We start from the raw sequence: 7,480 nt of genomic DNA on the forward strand, positions 1-7,480 counted from the left end.
TGTTTTCAGGCAGTTCAAAGCAGAGTTTTCTGTGGGAGATAGGAAATCACTTTGGGCTGGACTTTGCAAATCTATTACATGCACAAGATATATATAAATAAAAGGTATATAAAAAATATATAAAAGATGTGTGTGATTTTTGATGTGGTAATATTGTTTGTTTTGTTTTGCTTGCCTGGATTTAGCTGCAATCTCCTTTCACTTGGCTTCCCCAAAAATATACCCCACCCCACGCCACTGAGTACAACATGAGTGAGCGCAACAAAACATCAACCAGCAGCAAGGTTTAAAAGCACAGAAGCCTCTCACACATGTAATACTAGTACAACAACCATTATTATATTTGTAACATTAGCATGTTTAAAATCCTGTTTCCTCTAAGCCAGATGCTTTTAGCGTAAAAGTGATTAGATGACTGCAGTGTAAATAAGCAGGAACTGTTATTACATGATTTAATGAGTAATATTAATAATAATATCAGCTGCACAGGCTCATGATAAGAGATATAAGAGATTCATAAAATAGCCTTAAACACACAGTAACAGTATGAGCTGTATTATCTTGTGATCAGTCTTCATTAAATCAATCACTCTGGCCACACTGCTGGGCCCAATGTCTACTTCTACACAGTGGACTAACTGGGATGCGTCCTTCATGGGATAATGAACTTTTTCCACCCATTACTTTTAGGATTTGTGCATTTTAAGGCACAAAAACCACATGTTGATTCTCAGCCATTTCTGTTTTTAACTCCCCTCATGCGTTCACGTCTCACTGATGACATCGCTTGAAAACCTGTCTGTCTATTAGCACATGCATGCTGTTCATCTGGGCCAGTATTTATCAAGCTTCTCAAAGTGCAATTTTTGTCTTAAGTGCTAAGAATTCATGAAATTTACTCCTACTTTTAAACTTAAGAATAAAAGCAAGTTATCAAATTTCTCAAAGCTAAGAATCACTCAGAGACATGCGGAGAGGAGAGGATGAATTCTGATGACGCACAGTTAATAGACGGGGTCGGACAGCGCAGGCATAAACTTTGTCAGCGAGTTGGTGAGGGACGTCATCTCACCACTGACTTTACGCAGTAATGCGTTTTCAGTTAAATGGAAGGTGGAGATGACACTTCGTTTATTTGCCACAGGATAAACGCAGCAATGCTGATGATTTTGGCCGTCACAACCATCAATAAGCCGAATAGTCATGGAAACATTTATAGCACTACAGCTCCACACACTGTCACGCGTTTCATCGACTTCCCAACAACACCCCCCCTAATCCAACAGAAGCAAACACAGTTCATGCAAATAGCCGGCAATAGGCCTACAGGAGGTGCATTTGATGGCGCTCATTTGAAGATAAACTTTTTTTTATCTTTTATTAATGTGTAGGCCTACATCATAATGTATTATCTTGAAAATTCATTATTGTTAAATGTGTGTTGAATATAAACTCCTCTGAGGAATTTCACCATTCAATGTGAATTTATCTGAGAATATTCTTAAAGAAGGAAATCTCTTCAGTGATTGGTCCTTGGCGTCATCCAAAATCTTGTTTGCGGCACAGCAAAGTGTCGTAAATCAGCACTGAGAGTGACACTTAAGATTTAGTCCAACACTTCACTCAAATTAGGACTATGATGCTTGATAACTAACTTTTAAGCCCAGCTTTGAGCAAATAATTTTTTTACTCTTAAGTCAGTTCTTTAGCAGTGTTCTTATGAGTAATTCTGAGAAGCTTGATAAATACGGGCCCTGATCACTGGAAAATACTTTAACTCAAACTTTGGTTTATGGTTCTACATATCAAAATGGAATGTATAGCTAAACATCTGCTCATTGCTTTTGAGAGTCTGGTTTGAATAAAAATTTGGATTTCTCTACTTTTTAGTTAGAGAGTTAGAATATTTCCCTTCTATCAATATACTATTGTTCTGATAATATTGAAGAGTTACAGCTCAGATTTGAACAGCTTCCCAACAAGTCTAACTGTGTAACTGTTTGTTATGAAAGGTAAATTCCTTGATGAAAGTGTCGGATTAAAATATCGTACTTTTTATTTGACCATTAGTTTACAGACAAAGATTTAGTCATAAAACTTTCACTTTATAAAGTATAATGAATTGCTAAAGACTAAACTAGTGGCTCCAAAACCCAAAGGTTGTAAACTCTTACAAAAAAGGGTCACAAAGGTGGTTTTTTTTGTTTTTTTAGCTTACTAAACTATAATTTTAGCTAACTGTATATAAAGTAGTTTAAAACTAGGTAACGATATAAAGTAATTAAAACTGGCTAACTGTATTGTCATTAAAACTAGCTAACTGTATAAAGTAGTTAAAACTAGCTAACTGCATATAAAGTAGTTAAAACTAGTTAACTGTACATAAAGTAGTTAAAACTAGCTAACTGTATAAAGTAGTTAAAACTAGTTAACTGTACATAAAGTAGTTCAAACTAGCTAACTGTATAAAGTAGTTAAAACTAGTTAACTGTACATAAAGTAGTTAAAACTAGCTAACTGTATAAAGTAGTTCAAACTAGTTAACTGTATATAAAGTAGTTCAAACTAGCTAACTGTATATAAAGTAGTTCAAACTAGTTAATTGTATATAAAGTAGTTCAAACTAGTTAACTGTACATAAAGTAGTTCAAACTAGTTAACTGTATATAAAGTAGTTAAAACTAGTTAACTGTACATAAAGTAGTTAAAACTAGTTAACTGTATATAAAGTAGTTAAAACTAGTTAATTGTATATAAAGTAGTTCAAACTAGTTAACTGTACATAAAGTAGTTAAAACTAGCTAACTGTATATAAAGTAGTTAAAACTAGCTGACTGTATAAAGTAGTTAAAACTAGCTAACTGTATATAAAGTAGTTAAAACTAGCTAACTGTACATAAAGTAGTTAAAACTAGTTAACTGTATATAAAGTAGTTAAAACTAGCTAACTGTACATAAAGTAGTTAAAACTAGCTAACTGTATATAAAGTAGTTAAAACTATCTAACTGTATATAAAGTAGTTAAAACTAGCTAACTGTACATAAAGTAGTTAAAACTAGCTAACTGTATATAAAGTAGTTAAAACTAGCTAACTGTATATAAAGTAGTTAAAACTAGTTAACTGTATATAAATTTGTTAAAACTAGCTAACAGTATATTAAGTAGTTAATATACAACTAGGTATACTGGTTTCATGGTATGAACATTGATGGTTTTCACACCATACAGATTTGCATTTATTGTACTGAAACAAAAAATGCAAATGGACTGAGAATCTCACCTGTACATCTTTTTTAAAAAAAGAGACTTTTTACACACATTTCCAATAAAAAATCTTTAATGTTTTTTCAAGACATAGTTTTTTTGTGAAATTATAAAACCGTTTTTGTTCAAACAAGAAACAAGTGTTAACTAAATAATATTAATAATAATAATTGTACAATATCGTGCAACTGTGAAATTGAGACGTAATCATTCATGAAAATCTGTTCCAACCCTAATTTAAAGTAGTGGCTCAATTATTAGAATTCTTATGGCGCTACATCAGTTGCACGGGACATTTTCCTGCAGAACAAGTACTTTTTAAGGTACATTTTGCTGTCCGTACTTGTATACTGAAGCAGGATTTTAAATGCAGAATTTTTACTTTGTAGTATGGATACTTTTACTTAAGTAAAGGAGTTCTTCTTGCACCAGCGTATACGACTGCACAACCTTCCATGCTTGTAAAAGCTAGCAGACGGACCAGGGTCAGATCCATTATTATGTTTCCACAGTTGGCTAGGCCTACTTATGACTAATCGACCGTCACTGTATTTACTTTGCCAAGTGATCTTCTGTCCTTAGTCGGTGCACATTCAGAACTGGTTGTGCATGTTGACGAGTCAGCCGCTCGGCACTTCTTCTAACAAGAAAATATATCAAGGACTCTTGAGTTTCACCTTGACTAATTATTACACAACGTTCTCACATACCAAGAAGTACAAACACACACATGCAAAGAACCAGAAGCTCTCTCACACACAAATGATGAGCAGTCACATGAATAATGTTTTGGCTTCTGCTGTACAGGCTGCGTCTGACAGCTGATAAACAGAAACTGGTTTGAACTGGATGAATAAACACAGGCACAGACAAAGGGGCAGATAGGCATCACGGTTTTAAAAGACCTGGCTATGTTGCCATGAAAAATAAAACTTGGTTTGTTGGGGGGGGGGGGGGGGGGGGGTTCACAGCTGACTGGGAAAGGTGTAGTTTTTTTCACTTTGATAACTGAATCGTTGGTTTGAGAGACCGTATCACACTGACACATGATCCTCAGGAAGGCGTTTTATAAAAGGCATCCACAGTGAGACATACAACATGTATGTGTGGATACTGTGTATAGGTCATGTTTACTAAAGTAATGTGTTAGCCTTGGAATAGTGAAAGTGTTTGCATTGTTCAAGCTGCATATGAAACAGAAAAACACATGCAAGGTACTTCACAGGCATTTGGGCTGACGGCCAGTTCACAGGGTGTCCTTGAGACTTCTTAACACAGCTCAGGTTTTGTGTGTGTGTGTGTGTGTGAAACTTTATTTTAATTAAAACCATGCATGGATAAAATGTAGACACCACATGCACAAGCGCACATCTTAGTGCTTTAGTTATTGTGCAAATAGCTTAATTTCCATCTGATTACATATAGGGGATTCTTCAAAACTGCTGACAGCTTCGCCCTTTATATCGTCATTCTGTTCATCTGCAGACGGCCGGCCAACAATCTATGGACATTACCCAGACTGCCAAAAATAAACACAAGCTGTCTGCATTCAAGCTGTGAGACAGAATTTATGAGATGTTTGCACTTAGCTTAGTAAGAAAACAATTCCTCAGCACAACCCACAGAACCAAAACTGACAACAAACAAGCAGCAGAATTCAGAAATATATTATCCTGTTATATTTGAATGATAATATGAATGTGGTGGGATTGCCTCTAATATAAATAACAAAATATGATGTTTGTCCATGTCCTGTATTTAAAATAAACACTTTATTAATGTTAGGGGTGCTATGTCATCGTGGTTACAATAATAACCACGTGGTTAAAGTTAGGCAGTGGTGGAAAGTAACAGAAAGTATGTTTATTCAGTACTAGATAATTTCCTATGTATGTAACTTTCCACTTCTAACTTCACTCTGTAAAAAAATTGGTTTAGTGGACTATTAAGTTATGTTACAAGTCGCGGTGGATATTTTACGCCCTACTTCCAATCCACTGCATCTAAGAAGGAAATATACAACTTTTTACTCCACTACATTTATTGGACAGCTTTTAGTTAGTTACTTTTCAGATTAAGATTATACATGAAAGATATCATATTTTGCAAGAAAAATACGATGAGCTTATAAAACACATCAAATTGTTTCAGATGTCTCTGAAGAAAAATTATCCAGTAATTCAAGAAGCAAAGCAAACATTTTCCAGTCCAAAAAACTAAACACAACTTTGTGTAGTGGAACTTAATTTCCTCTTCTTTCCTCTCCCATTAATCATCTCACGACCCCTCAGATTTATCTGAAGACCCTTTGGAGGGGCCTGACCCCTACGTTGAGAACCACTGGACCACACTACATATAAACTAGTTAAAACTAGCTTAAGTGTTTAAGACTGTGCCATGAAATGTTCCGAAGTGTCAGCCATGTTGGTGACGTATATTGTGCGAGACAAGAGATGTAGTTCATTGAGCAGTTTCACGCAAAACTAAATTTAACTTTTACTGTTTTACAACAAACTGCGACTCTGGTGACTTGCAAAATTATCTTTAAAACTGACAAACACCATGCGTGTAATTCAAAGCACAATTAAAACAGGAAAAGAAAGTGAGTTCTCTCGCCCCTAATAACCGTACACATTTAAAAAAAAATAAGGTCTCATGGGGCTGAAGCAGAAGGGAGGGACTTTAAAGTAGGCCTAGTTAAAATGAGTTGACTGTATTCAAACTAGCTAACTGTAAATATAGTGGTTAAAACTAGCTGACCGACTTCAAACAGGATATCCAACGAAGGTTAAAGTCAAGGGCAACTGGACTTGGTTGAAGATACTGGAAGACGTTTCGTCCCTCATCCAAAGGACTTCTTCAGTTCTGACTGACTGGCAGGGAAACTCAGCTACTTAACCTCAGTGGGGTCGTTATCCCGAGTCATCGATACCGCTGGTTCGTTAGTGTTCCTTGTTGCTGTGACGACAGTCGTTACAGTCGTTGAGACTACCTGTGGCCAAGACTGAACGACCATCGTTGGTATCTTCACCTGAGGCCAATAGGTTACGTTTGTTCAGTTTCCTGGGAAGGGATGAATTGGGGTTGGGGTTTGGTTTGGGCTTGGAAGTCCTTTGGATGAGGGACAAAACGTCTTCCAGTATCTTCAACCAAGTCCAGTTGCCCTTGACTTTAACCTTCGTTGGATAACTATGACCTGGATGACTGAGATTCTTCATAGACTTCAAACAGGATCTAAACATTAGTTTATAAATGGTCTTGAAGAAATTTTCTTTCACTTTGTGAGGTGATGTTGATGATGTCTGCTGGCAAAATGTTATTTACGTAAATCTCCTCCTGTTTTTGAAGTATTTAAAAAATAATTTTATTTAAGTAATCCTGTCACACATTTGAGACCGTTTTATAAGACAACCCATAACTTATTTATTTTTACTTTACTTCCTATTTTTTTTCCAATTGCTTGTTTTTATCAGTAAATGTGGCCGTCATGTTCTCAGATGTGGATACTGAATGTTTGTGTTGATTAAAACTTGCTATTTATTTCATGACTGACAGAAAAAATAATATTTTTCCAAGTCATTTTTATAATCGAGTAAAAGTTTTGGAATTTTTCAACTAAAATACCAAACCTGTTGTAGTTCCAGATTCTCCATTGTGAAGATTTGCTGCTTTTCTTTGACTTCAGTGAAAGTGAATTGAATCTCTATGTTTTGGACCATTGGTCGCCCAAAACGAGACATTTGAAGATGTCACCTTGGACTTTATAACATCATGTGCATATTTTTTAGACCATGATCAATCAAAAGAGAAAATTTGATGTTCTGCATCAGCAGCTCTGTTCGAATGAGGGAAGGCCTGAGAAAGTGGTTTCCCCAGTCTGTGGCGCCCCCTGGCAGTTAGTCTTCAACAGACACCAGAAGGTGGTCGTGCGACATCATGGCTGTTTGATTGAGGTTTTTAGCTGAAAATAAATCTACAACTTCTACAAAGACTCATAGCTGAGAAATACTGATGTGATGGGCAGAACTCCACCTGCCAAAGAAACGTTTTACAAGACATTCAAAGTAAATGTTTATTATTTAATACAAAAATTGTTAAATCATAACTTTTGTCTTATCTCACTAAATTGATTGTCTAAATGTTGTTTCGCAGCTCTTTCTCTGTGCTGCCAGGTCGTGTATGTTTATGTATATTTTGAATTTTATTTTGCAACTC

Source organism: Micropterus salmoides, unplaced genomic scaffold (genome assembly GCF_014851395.1).
Source record: "Micropterus salmoides isolate LMB-PRFRI ecotype aquatic unplaced genomic scaffold, ASM1485139v1 Ms_hic_scaffold_20, whole genome shotgun sequence".
Taxonomy (NCBI): Eukaryota; Metazoa; Chordata; class Actinopteri; order Centrarchiformes; family Centrarchidae; genus Micropterus; species Micropterus salmoides.